We start from the raw sequence: 20471 nt of genomic DNA on the forward strand, positions 1-20471 counted from the left end.
TTGTGGCGGACCAAACATTAAAAATAAGCAAGTTCAGCTGGGAGCTATGGCTCATCCCAGCGGTTGGGGAGGTTGAGGCGGGAGGATAGGGAGTTAAAAGCCAGCCTCAGCAATTTAGTGAGGCCCTCAGCAACTTAAGACCTTGCCTCTAAATGAAATATAAAAAGAGCTGAGGATGTGTCTCAGTGGTTGAGTGCCTCTAGGTTCAATCCCCAATACCAAAAAATAAAAAACTAAAAAATAAAAATAAAATAAGCAAGTTCAAAACAAGCCTCAGCTATTTAGCAAGGCCCTAAGCAACTTAGCAAGACCCTGTCTCAGAAAATAAAAGGGCTGGGGATGTGACTCTGTGGTAAAGTGCCCCTGGGTTCAATCTAGTACATACATACATACATGCGTACATAAATACATGCATGAATACATACATAAATAAATAAAATAAGCAAAAGAATCACCCACAATCCCACATGAAACGAAAGTTGACATTTAGGCTTCTAGACTTCCAATGTCTTCTGCCATTCCAGGTAGTTAAGATTGAATCAGAGGTCCTCTACCACTAGTCCTTCTGTTTTTTGTTTGGAGAAAGGATGCTGCTAAATTGTAGAGGCTGGCCTCCAACTTGCAATTCTGCTTCAGCCTCCTGAGTCACCGGGATTACAAGCATGTGCCATTGAGCCTGGTACTAATGCCTATTTATGTGTGTGTGTGTGTGTGTGTGTGTTTGAAAAATGGGATGGTACTACACATATTCTTTCATGCCTTCATTTTTATTAAACATTCAATGAACATCTTTCCATGTCATTTTTCTACAGTATCTTTGACAGCTACATAGCACCCCAGTGTATGGATGAAGGAAAGTTGTTTTGTTTAGGCTACTTAAAAGTTTTGTAGAACATTTAGCCAGCAGTGGTGGCACACCTGTAATCCCAGCAGCTGGGGAGGCTGAGATTGCAAGTTCAAAGCCTGCCTCAGCAATTTAGCATGGCCCTAAACAACTTTGTGAGACCCTGTCTCAAAATAAAAAGTTTTTTAAAGAGCTGGGGTTGTGGTTCAGCGGTGGAGTGCTCTCCTCACACGTGCAAGACCCTGGTTCGATCCTCAGCACCACATAAAAATAAATGAATAAAATAAACGTATTGTGTCTAACTACAACTAAAAATGAATTTTAAAAAAAAAACTTTTTTAAAAGTGCTGGGATGTGGCTCAGTGATTAAGCACTTCTCTTTCAATCCCCAGTACAAAAAAAGAATGAATGAATGAATTGAATTAATGAAAATACCTGGGCACAGTGACCCACACCTATAATTCCAACGACTTGGAAAGCTGAGACAGGAGGTTGAGGTACAAACATGGCAAATTCGAGACCAGCCTCAGCAACTTAGTGACCCTGTCTCAAAATTAAAAATTTAAAGCGGTAGGGATGTGGGTTCAGTGGTAGAGCTACCCTGGGTTCAATCTCCAGTACCAAAATAAATAAATAATGAAAACAAATCTCATAGAGAATGCATTGGCTAGACAATGTACCTTAACCTAATAGCAAGTTCCAATTTTTTGTGTTTGCTGGGGATCAACCCAGCACCCCACCCCATACTCACCCCACACATGCTAAACATAGTGTACTGCCATTAAGCTACATCCCCAGATGCATTCCAAAATTATTCGTCTAGGGCTGGGGATGTGGCTCAAGCGGTAGCGCGCTCCCCTGGCATGCGTGCAGCCTGGGTTCGATTCTCAGCACCACATACAAACAAAGATGTTGTATCCACGCAAAACTAAAATAAATAAATAAAAATTCTCTCTCTCTCTCTCTCTCTAAAAAAATATTCATCTAGTTGCTCAATTTAGAATGGAAGAAGGCCTCTATAGAAAGTGAAGTCTAGGGCTGGGGTTGTGGCTCAGCGGTAGAGCTCTTGCCTTGCACGTATAAGACTTTGGGTTCCATCTTCAGCACCACATAAAAATAAATAAAGGTATTTTTAAAAAGAAGAAGAAGAAGAAGAAGAATAGGGGGAAAAAACAAAAGTAAAGTCTACTTAAAATCCAAAGGGTACCTTTATCAAAGCAGCTTCTCAAAAGAAATGGCATTCATCACAACAGACATCCTCTGCGATGCAAAACCTCTCAAGGATAGAGAGTGGTGGCAGTGTTAGGGAGACAACTTTGGAGAGCAGCTCCAAGTCTAACAGTAGGTGGCTCTGTTGTAGGATGAGTTCTTGGTCCTTAAATGGTAACTGACAGATTATGGCCTGCCATGGTGTAAATTCTCAAAGTGTCTGTCAAAATCTTGAGTTGCATGTGTGCTATGGTTTGGATCTGAAATGTTCCCCAAAAGCCCACGTGTTGAAGGGACAGTTCCAGCCCAATACTATTGGAAGTGGTGAGATCTGTAAGAGGTAGGGCCTCGTGGGTCACTGGGGATATGGACTTGCATGGAGTGTGGAACCTCTCCCTTTTCTCTTCTTTTCAATCTTTCCTGTTACATCTGTGAGGTAAACAACTCCAGTATGACCACATGCTTCTGCCATGATGTGTTGTCTTTCCACAGGCCCGAAAGCAATGACACCAATTGATCATAAATACAAACCTCCAAAGCTGTGAGCCAAAATCATTTTTTTCTCTTTATAAGTTGATTATCTCAGATACCTGTTTCAGTAAAAGAAATCTGACTAACAAAATAAAGCCCATAACAATGAAATTGAGGCTGGTAAGTCACATATGGGGTCTGATGAGGTATATGGTCATATTCTGAAGGGGATAGGGAGTTCACTCCAGTTTCTTACATATGGGATCTGTTAGGGATGCACATCTGGAGCGTACAGGAGAATACACTCCGCTTTTAAATCACAGCACAACCTATTATTCATATCTGAACAGTTGAAGTGTTTGGAGTCATTTTGAAGCTGCATAGTTTAGTCCAGTCATGGTGGCACATGCCTGTGATCCTACTGATTTGGGAGGCTAAGGCAGGAGGATAGCAAGTTCCAGGCCAGTCACAGCAATTTAGCAAGTCCCTCAGAGACTTACTGAGACCCTGTCTTAACATAAAAAGTAAAAAGGGCTGTGGATTTGGTTCAGTGGTAAAGCCTGGAAGTGCATGGCCCACAAATGACAGAGGCAGGAGACAGGAAGCAGACCTCCTGTCAGCAAGCTTTCCTTTATTCTATAAGCAAAGTCAATTATGAGGCACGGGAGGGCTCATTTTCTAGGTATAGGAAATGGCCCTCGGGTTGCAGAAGGAGTCTGGGTTTTATAGTTTACGATGAGGGCAAAGTAATCGTTGGAGACTGCAGATGTGCTGTTTGGACAGTCAGGGACCTAGCTGAGAAGGTTCAAATTTTAACTCAAGAGGGCAGTTGTAAAAAGTTTGAAAATGAGTGTCACTAGGAAAAGCTCATAACTCCTTGTTCACTGCTTATCTTCCTTCCTCCAGGACCCATTGTTACCCAGAGCTTCACTATTTGCTTTTCTCCTTCCAGGATTCATCTGCAATGAGAAAGGGTAAAAGTTATTTGCCTCCTTCTTCAGGACCCATTGGGGTTGGGAAGGGGCAAATGTTTGCTTTTGGTCGAGATGCTGGGGATGAACCTGGGAAGGGATGAAAGTTTGCTCTTTCTCTGAGGGTCCATTATTACTGGGAAGGGATGTATTGGGAGAGGTTTAATGTTTGGCTAATTTCCCCTCCCTCCTCCCAGTCACACCACCCCCATCCCCTGCCTTTTTCCCAGGGAGATGTCTTTTAGGAATATTATTTTCCAACAACCTTCAAAGCCCCTCTGCATTCAATCCCTAGTCCAAAGAAGAAGAAGGAGAAGGAGAAACATAATACATACATAATAAATTGACATGGAACACAGACCAGAACAAGTCACTCTCTCCCCGTTTGAACATTCCTTAACATGATTTTTTTTGGGGGGTGGGCGGTGGGGCACTAAACCACAGGGCCACATCCCCAGCCCTTTAACATGACTTTTGAAGAATGAGGAAATCATCTGTTTGCCAGCCTCCTTTTGTGTTCATGTGCTGTGTGTGGTTGTGTGTGTGCACACATGCACGCTTGCCTATGACTTCTCTGATTTCCTTTCGCCTTCTATTTAATCAGCCTGGAGCTTTGTCTTCTTTGTTCTGGCCTAAGTTATTCTTGTCCTTCAAATTGCATTTATAAGACATTTCACATTTTCATACTTTCTAGATTAGGTTAAATCCACCATGCTGCTCCCTTCATAGCACCCCATCTTTTATCTTTCTTGAATATCTTCAGTTATCTCCTTGGGGGGCAGGGACCCTGTACAGTGAACAACACCTAGTCCAGGATCTAACACATTTTTTTCTTTCTTTCTTTCTTTTTTTTTTTTTTTTTTTTGGTACCAAGGATTAAACCCAGGGGCACTTAACTACTGAGCCACATCTCCAGCCCTTTTTAGAGACAGGGTCTCACTGAGTTGTTTATGGTCTCACTTTTGCTGAAGCTGGCTTTGAACTCACCATCCTCCTGCCTCAGCCTCCCCACTGCTGGGATTGTGCATGCAGGAAAAGCACTCTACCGATTGAGGTACATCTCCAGCCCCTCAAGCATCAAATTTAGCTGGATGAAAGAAGATTTTTGTGGAAGGCAAAAATCTACACTTTTTTTTTTTTACTGGGGATATAAAGTGGGGGGCTTTACCACTGAGCTACATCTCCTGCCCTCTTTATTTTTTATTTTGAGCGGGGTCTCACTAAGTTTCTGAGGGTCTTAGCTAAGTGGCTGAGGCTGGCTTTGAACTTGCAATCCTTCCAGGATATCTAGTTGGGGTCTAGGTCCTTGGTGTCCTATAACATAGAATTGAGCAAGACACACACAAGTAACAGGCAGAGTACAGATTTGTTGAAGGTGAAGGTAGAAGTAGCACTCAGTCAGGTAGAGCAGAGTGGATTCAGCAAGAGAGTCTCAAACCCTGATGTCTGGAAGTAGTGTCTTATGTGCTGAGCTCTGGGCAGTTTTTTTCCTATATGAAGACACCCCCCCATTTGCCACCATTGGAAATAGTGTCTTATGTTTTATATGTATGTTATAATTGTAAGACTGGAAGACGCCACACCACATGACACAGATCACCAAAGAGGTTTCCGCTTTATTACAAAAGGCTGTGTGTTTATATAGGTCTAAGGAGAGGTCACAGGGCTGAGGTAGATAACAGGTCACCTGTTTATTGGCAAGCTCTTCCATATGTCAGTTCCGGAGCCCAAGAAGTTAATTCTAATTGGGGCTAAGGCTTCCCACCAGCAGGGTTTGAACATTGGCGCTGGCGGGAACGTTTTGCGCCAGTGAAAGAAACAAAGAGGAGAAAGAGGGTCGTTAGATGCCATGCTGGGGTTTTTCTCTGGGGTGCTGCTGCCGTTATATGTTTTCCCAACATTCCTCCCTTTTTGTTTTCTTAGGAATTGGGGCATCGTTGGTCAGATCTGGCTGCTTCCAGCTGTGCAGGGGCGGCATAGGGCCTAGAAGGGGAAGTGGAGGAATGTTCCGGGGGCCAGGTCTGGGGATATCATGGCAACCAGAAATAAAACCCAGTGGCTATAGACAGCTACTTTCATAGGGGTGAAGTCTATGAAAGTTCCCTGAAACCACAAGTCGTCGATGGAGTCGAACCAGTCCTGGATGGAGGAAATAGTTGGTATCAGCCACTGGTCCTGTAACAGAGACTCTAGGAAATATTGGAAGCGTTGCCTTGACATGGCGTCACCAGCACCTGAAGAAAATCAGAGCAAACAAAAGAAGGATGAAGATAAAAATTAAAGCAAATGTCAGTTTTTGGCAGAAGTTCCATGTCAGGGGACTGACAGAGAAGAGGCCAAGGGCCATGAGGAGGCTTAAAAGGACAAAAAGGGTCAAGAATCCAGGATGGCAGATTAAGAGGTTCTCCGGGCTCGTTGTCTCCCACTGTCCGATGTCCGTTGCATTCCATCATGCCTGGTAGTGAGCTTCAGCAATGAGTGAACTGTTCTCTTGAAGATGTTGGGGGCTCATCGGTCATCAAAGGCTGGTAGTACCTAAGCAGAGGCTGGTTGAAAGTTTGGTTAGAGATCTTCCATAATTGGCCCTGTAGGAAGCGAAGCAGACAGGGCAGGAACAGACACATCAGGAAAAGAAGACATATGGGCCCTAAAAGAGGCAACAGCCACTATTGAAGTGGGCTAAAAAGAAGGTGGCAAATGGATTTTGGTTTGGTAGATTTTTCAAAGAGGTAGCCAAGTCGGTGAGCTTGACTACATTAGTTTCCACAAGGCCTGATTCATTGATGTAGTAACAGCATTCTTCCTCAAGAAAAGACAGGTTCCACCTTTTTCGCCTGTGAGTAAGTCTATAGCTCGTCAATTTTGAAGAGTAACTTGAGCCAAGGATGTGACCTGCCTTTGTAAGGATGCTAGAGATTCTGCCGTAGAAGTGAGCGCTTGTTCAAGTTTAGAACTTAAGTCCTGTACAGCCCATAAGGAGTGTCCTAGAGCTCCACCAGAAATTCCAGCTCCCGCTGCAGATACAGTCAGTGAGAGACCCACCAGTATTGGAAGGGAAGCAGCCTGCTTATTCCTCGCTGGGGGAGACAAGAGGGCCTGCACTTCAGCTGGGGTATAGAGAGTCAATTGTGGGACAAGTGTCACCAGTATACATGGGGTAGAGGTGTTGGTGAATAAGATAGTGATGTGAGAACCATTACACCAGAAGAATGAGACACGTGGTGCATAGAGGGTGAAGTTAAAGGTGATGTTAGAGTGGCAAAACTTTGACTGGGAGACACCCAAGCCCAGGAGGCGGCGCTGGGGAATCACAGTATGGTTAGACTCCTCGGGCTCCCATAATGGAGCGTCGGGTGAAAGGGTTTGGAGAGAACGGCGGGCAGATGGAGTGGAGAAATTTGAGAGGTCAGAAGCCTAGAAGTTCAAGGGAACTGCTGCAAGCAAAGGTCGAGTCATAGGAGTCAGAGAGGCGCATAAGTAGCAATCAGTTGGTGTGATGGTGGGGAGGGTTAGATTTAAGAAGGTTACAGTTTCAGTAAGTAGTCGTAGCCATGAATACTGTGGTGGACTCCTGACATTAGGCTCATATGGATCCTGTATGGAGTCTAACAACTACTGTTTGGAATGCTTTAAGAGGAGGACGATGATGTCCCCTGGAAAATGGTGATGACTGTGAAAATACCACTTAGAAGAGTGGGAGTCATGGTGGAGTATGGGCAGTTATACGAGACAGGCGAAGCTTTAGAGGATAGTTAGGATGTGGAGAGCAGGAGTAAAGGGGAGGTCTAGGAGGTGACTCTTGAGGCTCCTCTGGGGTAATCTTGTTATCAGCAGGTGGGGTGGCCTCCTGGTGATATGGCTTCAACAGGATTCCTCAGTTTGATCTGCTATGAAGCATAGCATTGCTGAACATAAGTGTGATGAGGTGGCTCAGTTGAATCCAGTAACATTAAGGGCCCGATTACAGCTAGTGAAAGGCCAATCGCCTTGGCCCATAGACTGAGAGCGGATGGTGCCATCCTGTTGCAATGTTGCTTGGACGTAGAAGCGCCATCTGTGGGTTGGGATAGAAGCTTGAGAGAGATTAATGATTAGTAATAGGAGAGGGTTGGCAAGAAACTTTGAGTTTGGTGGGCCCCAGCATGGTGGAAATATGACTGTATGGGGTCCTGTCTGGCAAGGTTTCAATGACTGAGAATGTAGCTCTCGAAGTAAAACTGCATCACCCGGTTGAAGAGGGTCCGATTTAATTCCCGATTGTGCTGGAACAGAAGTAACAGATGGTGCAGGAAGACACCAGTGTGCATGTTCTCTTAGGAGTTTGTATAGAAGCATGAGATAGGGCAGGTGGGACACAAGGGGAGGAGGAGTGACAGGAAAGTTTTAGTTGATTAAGAAAGGCATCTATAGAACAGCTCAAAGGGGCTAAGGCCTGAGGGGGCTCTAGGGGTTGCCCGAATTTTGGTGAGGGCCAATGGCAAAAGATTGGGCCAGGACAGTCTGAGTTCAAGCAAGTTTAGTGAGATGATCCTTGAGAATGCCATTAGGCCTCTCAACTTTACCCAAGGATTGGGGTCAGTGGGGGATGTGGAGCCTCCAAGTGCTGTTAAGGCCTTTGGAAACTAGTTAAACAATCCGAGAAGTGAAGGCTGGACCGTTGTCTGACTGGATGGAGGGAGGAAGTTCAAACCTAGGAATGATCTGCTCAATGAGGATTGAAGCGAAAGTGTCAGCAGTTTTCCTGGAGGTAGGGAAGGCTTCTATCCAACAGTAAGAGAGTGCTATCCCCAAATTACAAACAGTTAAATCCTGTGTCAAGGCCTGACCAAAGTGGTAGGGACTGTCCCTGAAGCCTTGGGGTAGGCCTGTCCATGTCAGCTGTTGAAACCTAAAGAATGTAAGGTCTTCCCATGTGAAGGCAAAGAGGTAATAAGAGTCAGGATGCAGAGGCACTGTAAAGACATTAGCTTTAAGATCCAGGACAGTAAAGTGAATGGTCAAAGGGGTATATGAGAAAGAAAAGCATGAGGGCTGGAAACCGAGTGGCTGGGAATAACTGCCTCATTAATTAGGCGGAGTTCCTGGACTAAGTGATAGGCTCCTGAGGGTTTGCATACCAGAAATATAGGAGTATTACAGGGGGAGTCTGTGGAGAGCCATTCTCACGCGTGACTGGGTGACTCCCGGTTTGGGCCTGAGGCTTCTGGCTGTGTCGGAATTTTCCCGGCCCTTTCCTGATGAGAGAACCCATCCGTGTGGGGATGTGACTGACCACTGACCCCGGGGGCCCAATCACTGACCCTGACCTTGGAGTGCGGCCCCCCATCAACCTTCATTGGATGGAATTATCCCCTGAATTTCTTGTTCCCCAATAAAAGGCTACTCCCTGGCGTGCTCTCTCTCTCTCTCTCCTGCTAGCCCTGAGTAATCCTTACTGCCCTACAGGTGGTTCGAGGTTGGAGCCAGAGAGGGGAGCCGTCTCAGACCTGGTCATAGAAAAAGGTAACTGAGTCTGTGTGTTTTATTTCGATCTCTGCTAGCTAACTTTTATGCCAAGAACCTCATTAATGAAACCAATGCGCAGGCCGCATGGTGGAGGAGTCAGTAAGGATTGGGAGTCCCTGGGCCAGCAACCGGTGTATAATGGGCTTAAATCCCTCCCTATGGGTTTTGGAGATAGGAAATTGGGAACACAAGGAAGTTTAGTTTGGTGTTTCAGCTGGGTATGGACTGGCTTGTGGTGGGAGGCAATAACCAGCATGGAGATGTCTCAGACCTAGGGATCAGGGGGCAATGGCACAGAAGGTACTGTCAGGTCATTAGAGAGGGTAAGAGTTAAAGGCCAAAGGACATGGGTGGTAGTATTCTTGGGGTGTAATTGGAGGGTGGCTCCTAATAATTGGAGAACATCTCTGCCTAGGAGAGGAACTGACAGGATGGAATGACCAGAATAGTGAGTGAATTGGTGTCCCTCCAGGACACAGGCCAGCTTTACCGTCCTGTTTGGGGAGAAGGGTTTGTTATCAATCCTCATAACTGAGACCTGGGAAGGAAACAGAGGCCTAGAATGGGCAGACAAGACAGAATAGGTAGCCCCTGTGTCCACAATGAAGGTTATGGACTTACCTGCTGCCTGGAGCATTACCCTGGGCTCAGAGAGGGCTGAGGGGGTCTTTGAATCTGTGCTTCTTCAGTCTTCTGCAAACCTCAAAAGTTCAGGAGAGGGGACTGCCTGACTGGTCATACCCCCTGCATAGAGGTGCCAAGGAAGGGCCAGCCAGGGGCAGTCAATCTTCCAATGTCCTGTCTGCTTACAGGTGGGGCATGGCCTGGAAGGAGGCTGTGGGTTTGGGCATTGGCAAGCCCAGTGACCTTCGCATCCATATTTGAGGCAACCCTCTGGTGGAGAGGAATGCTGGTTCCCCTCTGAAACTTTTGCTGGAGATGTAGGCCTCAGGGCTGCTGTCAAGACCTGAGTTTGGGGTGTTACCCTCTTTTCTGCAATGGAGCCTGCTTTAAAAGCCATTTTCACCAGATCTCAGATAGGGGTCTGATAGTCCTCCTCAGCTCATTTGAGCTTTTTCTAATATCATGAGCCTATTGCAACCCTGTAGCCCTGATGGGACACTCAAGATCTAGCTTAATGTATTTGGTTAGGGCCTCTGTAAGGCAGTTGAGAAATAAGGATGGATTTTCATCAGGGTTCTGGGTAATGTCCTTCAGTTTATCAAAGTTAACTACCTTATTAGAAACTGCTTGCATTCAGTCCCAGTTAGGTTCAGTTATGGGATGTGCACTCAGACTATCCCTTCAGCACCAGCTACTTCCCTGAGAGAACAAAGGAACTGTGAGTTATCTGATAAGAGGGATCAGTGAGGCACTGACAGGTGTGGGGGGGAGGACTTATCAGTAGAAGAAGTGAGCAGAGTGGGGGGAGGGGGAGAGGCTCGGAGGGATCCGGAGATCCCACCCATTGCAGCCAGGTGGGACCCATCCTGCCTGCCTATTGGAACCTGGCGGCAAAGGGAGACACGAGTCAGGGGCTCGCGAAAGCTGCTGTGGCGCAATGAAGGCGAAGGACAGCAGCTCGCCCGCCGGCTGAGGTGGGATCCCGAGGCCTCTCCAAGCCGCCGAGGGCACACTACCGGCCCGTTTCACCCGCCGCACTGGGAACGTGGAGCAGTGGAGCAGGCAGACTAGAAGCGGGCAGACAGAGCCATGGGCGGGAGGGGGGGGGGGCGCCGGCAGCCAGGAAGAAAAGGGAGGGGAGGGGGATGTCTCCAAGGAAGAGGAGGGGAAGTGCACAGGTGGGGCGGGGCGGCCACAACAGGGAGAGGGAGGGGACGGGCGCGGAGGAAGAGGAGAGGGGAGTGCGCAGGCAGGGCACCGAGGGGAAGGTTGGGAACAGAGAGCAGAAAGCAGGACGGGGAGGCCTGGGAACTCTTTCTACCCTTTCAGGCGCCGGCAATAGTTAAAAGGTCCCGGAGGAAATTTGGATCTAATGAGCCTTCTGGAGGCCAATGATTGTCATTATCTAGCGGATATGTGGGCCAATCTTGGGTACAGAATCTGATAAGAATTTTGGGCTTGAGGTCCGGGGAGAGAGAGAGAGAGTAGCCAAATTCTTAAGGAGACACTTGAGTGGTGAGGCTTCCGGTATAGGCGAGGAGGCATCCGTGGTTAAAGAGTGGAGGAAGGGACAGAAAAGGGAGAAAAAGAATTAACCCAGGCTGTAGAAGCTTCCTGGAAGCGTAGAGCAGATGGAGGATCACCTGGGCGTCCCCGAAGTGACCAGTCCACTGCGAGTAGGCACAGAGGGCTCAGCTCGGCCTTCACCGACAAAGTGCAGTCTGTGTGACCCTGTAAGGTCCAGGCCACGAGCCACCTGACGTCAGGAAAATTTTTCCACCGGAACAAGAGAATCAAGGAAGGAAAAACAGAGCCCCAGCAGAACGCAGCGCCGGGCCAGAAGTTCAGCTCCAGGCTGAACACAGCTCTGGCGCTGGAGGAAGAGACCAGGGAGCCTCTCTCGTGTAAACCCAGAAGCCTCACGCCCCAAAGGGAAGCAGGTCACCAGAGGGTCCACTGCGACCAGTGAAGGTCTTAGTGGAGTGCATTCCCTCCTCCCTACTGGGCATCAGGAGAGTGCCGGCTCCAGCTGCTAACCTGAAGGGAGTTGGCCAGCTGGGGAGGGGGGAACCTTACCTAGACCCGATCAGTGGTGAGTGCAGGGAGCCCGCGCCCAAAAAGACAGACAAGGGCGAAATGTGTCGTTGGTGATGGCGGTGGCAGAGACAGGGCTTGGTTTGTCGAGCACACCGTCTCCCGGGTTTCGTCACCACTGTAAGACTGGAAGACGCCACACCACATGACACAGATCACCAAAGAAGTTTCCGCTTTATTACAAAAGGCTGTGTGTTTATATAGGTCTAAGGAGAGGTCGCAGGGCTGAGGTAGATAACAGGTCGCCCGTTTATTGGCAAGCTCTCCATATGTCAGTTCCGGAGCCCAAGAAGTTAATTCTAATTGGGGCTAAGGCTTCCCACCAGCAGGGTTTGAACATTGGCGCCCATGGGAATGTTTCATGCCAGTGAAAGAAACAAAGAGGAGAAAGAGGGTCCTTAGACGCCATGCTGGGGTTTTTCTCTGGGATGCTGCTGCCGTTATATGTTTTCCCAACAATAATTCACAATAAAGAAACCACCTAGGGCTGGGGTTGTGGCTCAGCAATTGAGCGCTCACCTCGAATGTTCGAGACCTGGGTTGGATCCTCAACACCACATAAAAATGAATAAGATAAATAAAGGTATTGTGTCCAACTACAACTAAAAAATAAATATTAAAATAAACAAAGAAACCACCTAAAAATGTGTGTCTCCCCCTTGCACGTTTTAAAGTTGACATCTGAAGTTTTCATTTTACCATTTTGTTTTTTCTTTAAACTTGAACAAGAGTGTTCAAAGCAGACTTGTTCCAATTGTCCCAATCTGGCAACAACCCAAAAGTCTAGCAACGAGAGAATGGATTTAAAAAAATTGTGGATTTTCATACTCAGCTATAAAAAGGAACAAAGTGGATGAATCTCCAAAACACTGTTTTTTTTACATTTTAGTTTTCGGCAGACACAACATCTTTGTTTGTATGTGGTGCTGAGGATTGAACCCGGGCCGCACCCATGCCAGGGGAGCATGCTACCTCTTGAGCCACATTCTCAGCCCCTTCAAAACATTGTTATACAAAAAGAACCAGATGCAGAGTAGTTTGTGTATGGTTTTGTTTATCTGAATCCTTGTCCTTGTATTTTGTTAATATCAAACAGCTCTGGATTTAAAATATGATTTAGGGCTGGGAATGTAGCTCAGTAGTAGAGCATGTGCTTAGCATGCTTGAGGTCCTGGGTTCAGAAACCAAGAACCAAGCAATTAAAAAAAAAATTCAGGTCTGATTCAGACATGTACTTTTTATATCCTGGGCAAGTCACCTAACCTCCTGAAGCCTCAATTTATTCAACTGTAAAACTGACACAATAATAAATAAGAATAGATAGTCAATTGTGAGGCAATCCCAGTAATCAGGTGCAATTAATATCTCCTTCCTACATAAAGATCACACTGTGAGAATAAGGCTAGAAACACTAATAGGCCCCATCAGGTCCTCTTTCAAATGTAAAGACCATAAGGCTTACTGGTGGGTGCCAACATTCCAGTCAAATTCTTTTGTGAGGAGTGGGAATAGAAGGCAGGGCTAAACCCTGATGAAAGTGACAAAAAGGATTCAAATTCAAAGGCTAAGATAACAGTAGCTGGGAGTGGTGGCTCATGCCTATAATCCCAGCCATGGAGATTCTGGGACAGGAGGATGGTGAGTTCAAACCAGCCTTGGCAAAAGCGAGGCCCTAAGCCACTCAGTGAGACTCTGTGTCTAAATAAAATTCAAAATAGGGCTGGGGATGGGGCTCAGTGGTCGAGTGCCCCTGAGTTCAATCCCTGGTACCAAAACAAACAACAAAAAAACTCCTTTTGTGCTCTGCAATTCTTTCCTTCTTTATAAGTTAGATAGCCATATGCATGTGTACCTCTTATTAGAGATACCTAATTTTTCTAAATTATTTAATGGGGTAGGCAGGTTTTTAAAAAAGAATGCGAAGGCCACTCTACTAAACAAATTGTGGGTCTAGTCATTTTCACTTCTCAGCATTGTTGGGGGGATCAAATGGGATCTCACAGTAAAAGGAGCTCTAAGTTCTGACATAGGAAGCCTCAGGGAGCATCAGGAGTATATCTTTTTTCCTTTTGTGGTTATATTTTAAGTGCCATGGAGTACATGGAAACAACACCCACTTGGAGCAGGAACTGCCAGGGAAAGAGCCCAGAGGACGTGACATTTGGGTGGGTCGTGAGTGACGGTGAAATCTGTCATCTCTTTTTATGGCTGCAATCTGTCTGCTGTCTCTGGCATGTTTCCCACCTGGATTTCATCTGCATTGTATTTTATCTGATTTAGAAGGGCCCAGAGGGAAAACTCTAGGCCTTACCCCGACATGAGCATGCAGGGACCCCTTGTATCAGGTACCAAGTAGTGGTTGGTGATGGCTCCATATTTGCTAGACAGATGTATGTCACCAAGGGCAGGGTTGGGCCTTTTAAGAATTTCTGCCACTGTAGTGCTACAGGATTCCTGAGTTTCACCCACACATGGCTCTCTTCCCAAGCCCTAGCCAGCGGCCAACACGTATACCAACAAACTCACCCACTTGCCCAGCACCACCACCCCTGAAAGTGGCGAAATGCACACCACACCCCTCAGGACAATCTTGTCTCTGGGAGACAGACATAGGGTCTTGCATTTAGTAGACACTTGATAAGCATTGATAAGCATCTGGTGAATAATAAATGAATAACTACATTGGGATTAGGATATAGGAGTGAAAAAACAGCCTCTACCTCAGAGCAAAGCTTGTCCAAGGAAGGGACATGACATTTGTCCTTGAAAAGACCCACAGAGCACTCCTAGGCACATTCCCACCCTGATAAGTTGTTTATCTACAAATAACAGGAGAGATCTGCTGCGCCAGGTGTCCCTGACTCAGTCAGGCTAGGTGGGGACCCATAGCAACCCCCTAGCAGCCACCAATCAGCATGAGACAGGAAAATACCTGGGATGCCAGATGACCCTCCCAGTAGTTTATGGTGGTTGATAACGTGTTGAGAAACCATGTAGTTCAGCACGAACACCCCTCTTGGCTTAAACCAATCAGTTCAAATGAATCCCCCTCTTGTAGTAACCGATCACCCCTACCCAACTTGTTCCCACCAGTGAATGTGCTAATCATGTTTTAGAGTTGTTATTTGATTTTCCCGCGGTGTGTGATGATTTGCTAAGAGATGCTATGATGTATGTGAAGTCCCTGCCTTCTCCAAAGAATGTATAAAACTGCTGCAAACCCTGGGCTCGGGGCCTCTCAGCGTCACCAGTTGCTGTGTGGTGGAGGACCGAGCTAGCTCGCAATAAACACCTCTTTGCTGCTTACATCGATCTTGGTCTCTAGTGGTCTTTTGGGGGTCCCGAATTCAAGCATATCAGGAGCTGCTGTTTAGAAAGAAATGAGTAGATTATGTGCCTGTTCCCAATCCTGAATGTGGATCAGAATCACTGGTGGAGCTGTTCAATATTCAGATTCTAGACTCCTACTCCTTGTCCACCTGCTGAACCCTAATGAAGAGGGAGATACACAGAAAGGAACTACATATTTTATTTTATTTGGGGGGATGCTGGAGATTGAACACAATAGGGCATTCTACCCCTAAGCTATATCCCCAGCCCTTTTATTTTGAGACCGGGTCTCAAACTTGGGATCTCCTTGCTTCAGACTCCCCAGTAGCTGGGATATCAGGTGGGTTCCACTGCACCCAGCAGATTCTGGTTTTGATGGCCCATCAGTTATGGGAATGATAGAACTGCTAAATATCTGGATTCATTTTTCATTTAAAGTGCCAATTTGGGCTGTGGTTGTGGCTCAGTGGTAGAGCACTTGCCTAGCATGTGTGAGGCACTGGGTTCGATCCTTAGCACCAAATAAAAATAAATAAATAAGTAGTTAAAGAAAACAAGAACAAAGTGCCAATTTGGCAATATCTATCAAAATTCAATATTTTTGAACCTATACTTTCTACTGACCTTATCCTATACCAAAAACATTAGGTGTAAGGATATTTAGGGAAGCATTTTTTGTTCATTTGTTTGCTTGTTTCTTTGGTACCAGGGATTGAACTCAGGGATGCTTAACCACTGAACCACATCCCCAACCCTTTTATTTTTTTCTTTTGAGACTGGGTCTTGTTAAGTTGCGCAGGGCCTTACTAAATTGCTGAGGCTGGCTTTGAACTTGCAATCCTCTTACTCAGCTTCCTGAGCTGCTAGGATTACAGGTGTGCACCACCTCACCCAGCTATGGAAGCATTTTTTTTTTTTTTGGTGGGAGTGGTTATGGGGATTGAACTCTGGGGCACTCAACCATTGAATCACACCACCAGCCCTTTTTTGTATTTTATTTAGAGACGGAGTCTCACTGAGTTGCTTAGTGCCTTGCATTTGCTGAGCCTGGCTTTCAACTCCTGATCCTCCTGTCTCAGCCTCCTGAGCCACAGGAATTACATCACGTGCCCAGCAAGGGAAGCATTTTTGAGCAGAAATATTTGAAACTAGGAAAATGTGTCATTCATTAGACACATTCTATTGAGCATTATTCCAATTACTGGATAATAAAATTCCTACTTTTATAGGGATTTACTTTTTTTTTAAGTTGTACACACTATACCTTTATTTTGTTTGTTTGTTTATTTGTTTATTTTTTAATGTGGTGCTGGGGATCAAACCCAGTGCCTCACACATGCTAGACAAGTACTCCACCTCTGAACCCCAGTCCCAGCCCCTAGAGATTTACTTTTTTTTTTTTTTTTTTAATTTTTCAGTTCTTGGCAAACACAACATCTTTGTTTGTATGTGGTGCTGAGGATCGAACCCGGGCCGCACGCATGCCAGGCGAGCGCGCTACCACTTGAGCCACATCCCCAGCCCTAGAGATTTACTTTTAATTCCATCAAAGGAAGATGGAATGAATAATTTATAATAACACTGGCAATGAATATTATGCCTTCATCAAAATGAATAAAGTTTGTCAATAGATACTGCTCTGAAAAAATATTCAGTTTTTTTTAACTTTGGAAGCTTTTGTATGAGTTAAATTGAATTACAAAAGCAAGAAGTTATAAAACTATGTGCAATATTGTCTTATTTGTATACAAAAGTTAACACACAAAAAAAGTTTACACACACACCTATATATATACTTATACATTAATAGAAAAATTGTGAACGTTCAAAAATTTTTAGTGACAACTAGCACTGGAAAATAGAATTGATGGGAGAGAGATTTTGCTTTTCTCTTTACACCCTTTCATGCTGTTTAAAATTTTAACCTAAAGAATAATTGCTGTTCTAATTTTTAAACTATTAACAAATATCCCATATAACCTTGAGATCCTGTGAGGTTTTAAATTTCCAGCAGGGGGCAGCAGTGACTCTCAAATATCTCTGAAGTCAATGCTAAACTGAGGATTAGGGTCCACAGGTTTCCAATTCAAGGTTGAAAATACTGTAGTCCTTGGATCATTGGATCACAAGGAACAAAAAGCAATAACTACAGAAATTTTTGAATACTGTAGGAATTGTAACAAAAACATTTTCTGTATGATTCTTTTACTAACATTCTGAGTCTAAACTGCCTTTTCCTCTATGCAGAGTGGTGTGTATGTGTGTGTGTGTGGGGGGGATGTTTGTTTTAGTTAACTGGGTATTGAATCCAGGGCCACTTTACCACTGAGCTACATCACAGCCCTTTTTATTTTCTATTTGGGGACAAGGTCTGGCTAAGTTGCCCATGCTGGCCTGAATTTGGCAATCCCCCTGCCTCAGCCTCCATGTTTGCTGGAATTACAGGCTTTGCCACTACACCTAGCTTGAAGCTTGGTTTTGTAATATGATAAATTCAGAAGGTTTAATAAAGTAGTCTTAAAAGTTCTCTTTCCATCTCTGAAATACTAAGGCTTTACAAATCAAAATCAGCATCAGGAAGAAACAAGCCCCAGTGCCCTCTGAAATTAATTGGTTTTATCAAAGAATCTGCTTTACAACCCTTAGCAGATCAGAATGAATTATTACCAGTTTATCTTTAGTGTAGATCAAAGAATACTTTTGGGGGGATGGGGGGTGGGGGTATGCGTTGGTATTTATTCAACTCACTGATGGAGGAAAAGTACTCTCCCACTCTATAAATGTTTAGCATGTGTATAAAGGTCGTAGGTCTGGTGTTCAGAAATTACATACAGGCTTACGAAAGAATCTTCCCCAGGCTAGCCAAATTAAACAGCAGGCAGTTGTAGAGAAATAAACACAAGTTAACTTTTAACCACAAGTATCTGTTCTTACTGCTCAACAGGAGGGGCTGGAGAGGGTGAGAGGGCTCTGGCTACTCTAGCAAGAAGCTGGGCTCTTTGAAAATCTCACCCTCAATCCACCTTTAGAAAACATACAGTATATATTGTAAACATCTGAATCATAAACTTTTACAGTTTTTCCTCATGCTCTCGTAGCAGCGCTCTTTCCACAGATACCCTTTAAATTCTTAAAACTATTAACATTTGTCCAAGGTTGTATTGCCAATAAGTGGCTGAGGCAGGATTCAAAACCATACCTGGCTCCAAGACCCTTGCACATGACCCTGATACTACAAGAAAAGAGCAGATTCATTTCATCCACTTGTTTTCCTCAAGCTGTGAGTATCTATTGTGAGAAGTAGTTGATTGTATATATATAAAATAAATGGTTATTGTGTCACAATCCTGCCTCTAGCTCACATATATTGAGCACTTGCTAAACTATGTCAGGTGTGCTGGGGGTGAAAGTGTCAAAAGATGAATTAGACTGGATCATGCATGTGCTTAAGACACAGTTTTTGAGGTTGAGTCAGGAGGATTGCAAGTTTTAGACCAGCCTGAGCAAATCAGCGAAGCTCTAAGCAAATGAGCGGAAACTTTATCTCAAAATAATAAAATAGAAATAAAAAAGGATTTGGGTTGTGGCTCAGTGGTTAAGTGCCCCTGCGTTCAATACCTACCAAAAAAAAAAAAAAAAAAAACCCACATTTTTGAAGGAATGAGGAGCCAACAAATAAACAAATATAACATGATAGCATGTGAAAAATAATAAAGAAACATAGGTAAGGGTGAATAGACAGGGCAGCATTACTGGAAGGTTAAATCCCTGGTCTGTGGAGTCCCCATTTCTTAGCTATAGGACCTCCAGTCCTCAGTTTCCTCGTCTGTAAAATGGGAATACTAATAATCTCTACTAAAGGTAATTACTATCCAGGTGCAGTGGTGCCCGCCTGTAATTCCAAGAACTCAGGAAGCTGAGGCAACCAGAACTCAACTTTGAAGCCAGAGGGATGTAACTCAGTGGTAAAGTACCCCTGGGTTCAATCTCCAGTACCCAAAACAGAGTAAAACAAGACAAAACAAACCCAAATTTTAGTTAATAATATTGTTTTACAAAGCTTAGACAAAATAAGAATCATTCATACAACCACATTTCTGGAATATGACCACCCCTATTATTACTTCAAATTATTCTGAAGTCTCCCATCACCAAAAGACACACTTCCTTAAGATTTATTTCTCCTCAGATAGAGTTGTTTTTTGTTTGGTTTGGTAGTGCGGATTAAACTCAGGAATGCTTCACCACTGAGGCACATCCACAGTCCATTTTTAATTTTTTATTTTGAAACAGGGCCTTACTAAGTTGCCGAGGGCCTAAGTTGCTGAAGCTGGCTTTGAATTTGCAATCCTCCTGCCTCAGCCTTCAGAGCCCCTGGGATTACAGGTGTGCAGCACCATACCCGGCTTATCTTTTGATTCTACTGTAATGTCTCCAGAAAAGAATGATGCTACAAGGGAGTCCAATTCCCACATTCCAGAATCTTGGATTAGGTCCCAGGGAAGGAGAACTGAGACCAGGAATGGAGGTCAGGATGGGAAATCAAGACAGGTATGAGAATCACATGGATAATTTGTTCGAAAATGTCCAGGGCCTTCTGTCTGAGATAGTCACGCTGCTCCAAATTGAATTTCATTATGTACTGCACTGACATTTTCAAAAAAATAATCACAATAAGGGCTTTCACATGATCTCCTTCTGAAACCAATTCCCTTCCCCACCAGTTTGTTTATTGTTTTTTCCCAAACACTGACTCACCTCTTACATCTTTAGTCAAGGGCATTGCTTTGCAATGCTACAGTGGCTGCCCATTTCAGCTTCTGAGTCTTGGCAGGAGGGTGTGTGAATTCTTTCATCTGAAACCCTTTGCCCTCTCACAGCCATACATGAACTAATACTGTGCCTCTCTTCCTTAGCCTACTGAAAACGCCTCTCCCAGAAGCCTTCCCTGATGAGTTTTTTACTTTTGCCTTGTGTTCTGTATCACAGATGCAATAAGGTTGTGGGAATGCAACCAGGGGTGTCCAGAGGTCTTGTGTATTAAGTTCTGGCTCTTCCCACTAGGGGCAGCATGGCTTTATGGAATAGGCAGGGACTCTGGAATTTCTTTGGCAGGAATACTTGCAAGTTCTCAAATTCATTCTGGCTGTCCTTTGTCACCTTGGAACTGATGCTTATTTTTATGGGCTGTTGTCTTCCACCCCAACTCCTCTAGGCAGCTGTCCCTTGTCTTTACTTCTTTCTTTAAAGGCACCCTCTTTTAATCCTCTAAAGCCCTACTAACACTACCCCATGCACCCCAACTTTTACTGTTGTGTCCTCATCTGTTCGTTGGGGATAATTATAGTCTCTTCCTCACTGGATTCTTGTAAGAATGAAATGAGATCAGGCATGTTCACAGGACTCAGCACCTGGCAAGTTAT

The 20471-nt window shown here is 44.9% G+C and overlaps 1 long non-coding RNA gene across 1 annotated transcript in view; it reads left to right on the plus strand.

The window, feature by feature from the left end:
- The window catches only part of LOC139702721 (uncharacterized), a 37475-nt gene that overhangs the window by 370 nt on the left and 16634 nt on the right, over positions 1 to 20471 (plus strand). The window contains exon 2 of the long non-coding RNA XR_011705299.1: positions 8941 to 8997. This is a non-coding gene — a long non-coding RNA (uncharacterized lncRNA). The remainder of the gene's footprint in view (positions 1 to 8940; positions 8998 to 20471) is intronic.

Source organism: Marmota flaviventris, chromosome 18 (assembly GCF_047511675.1).
Source record: "Marmota flaviventris isolate mMarFla1 chromosome 18, mMarFla1.hap1, whole genome shotgun sequence".
Classification (NCBI taxonomy): Eukaryota; Metazoa; Chordata; class Mammalia; order Rodentia; family Sciuridae; genus Marmota; species Marmota flaviventris.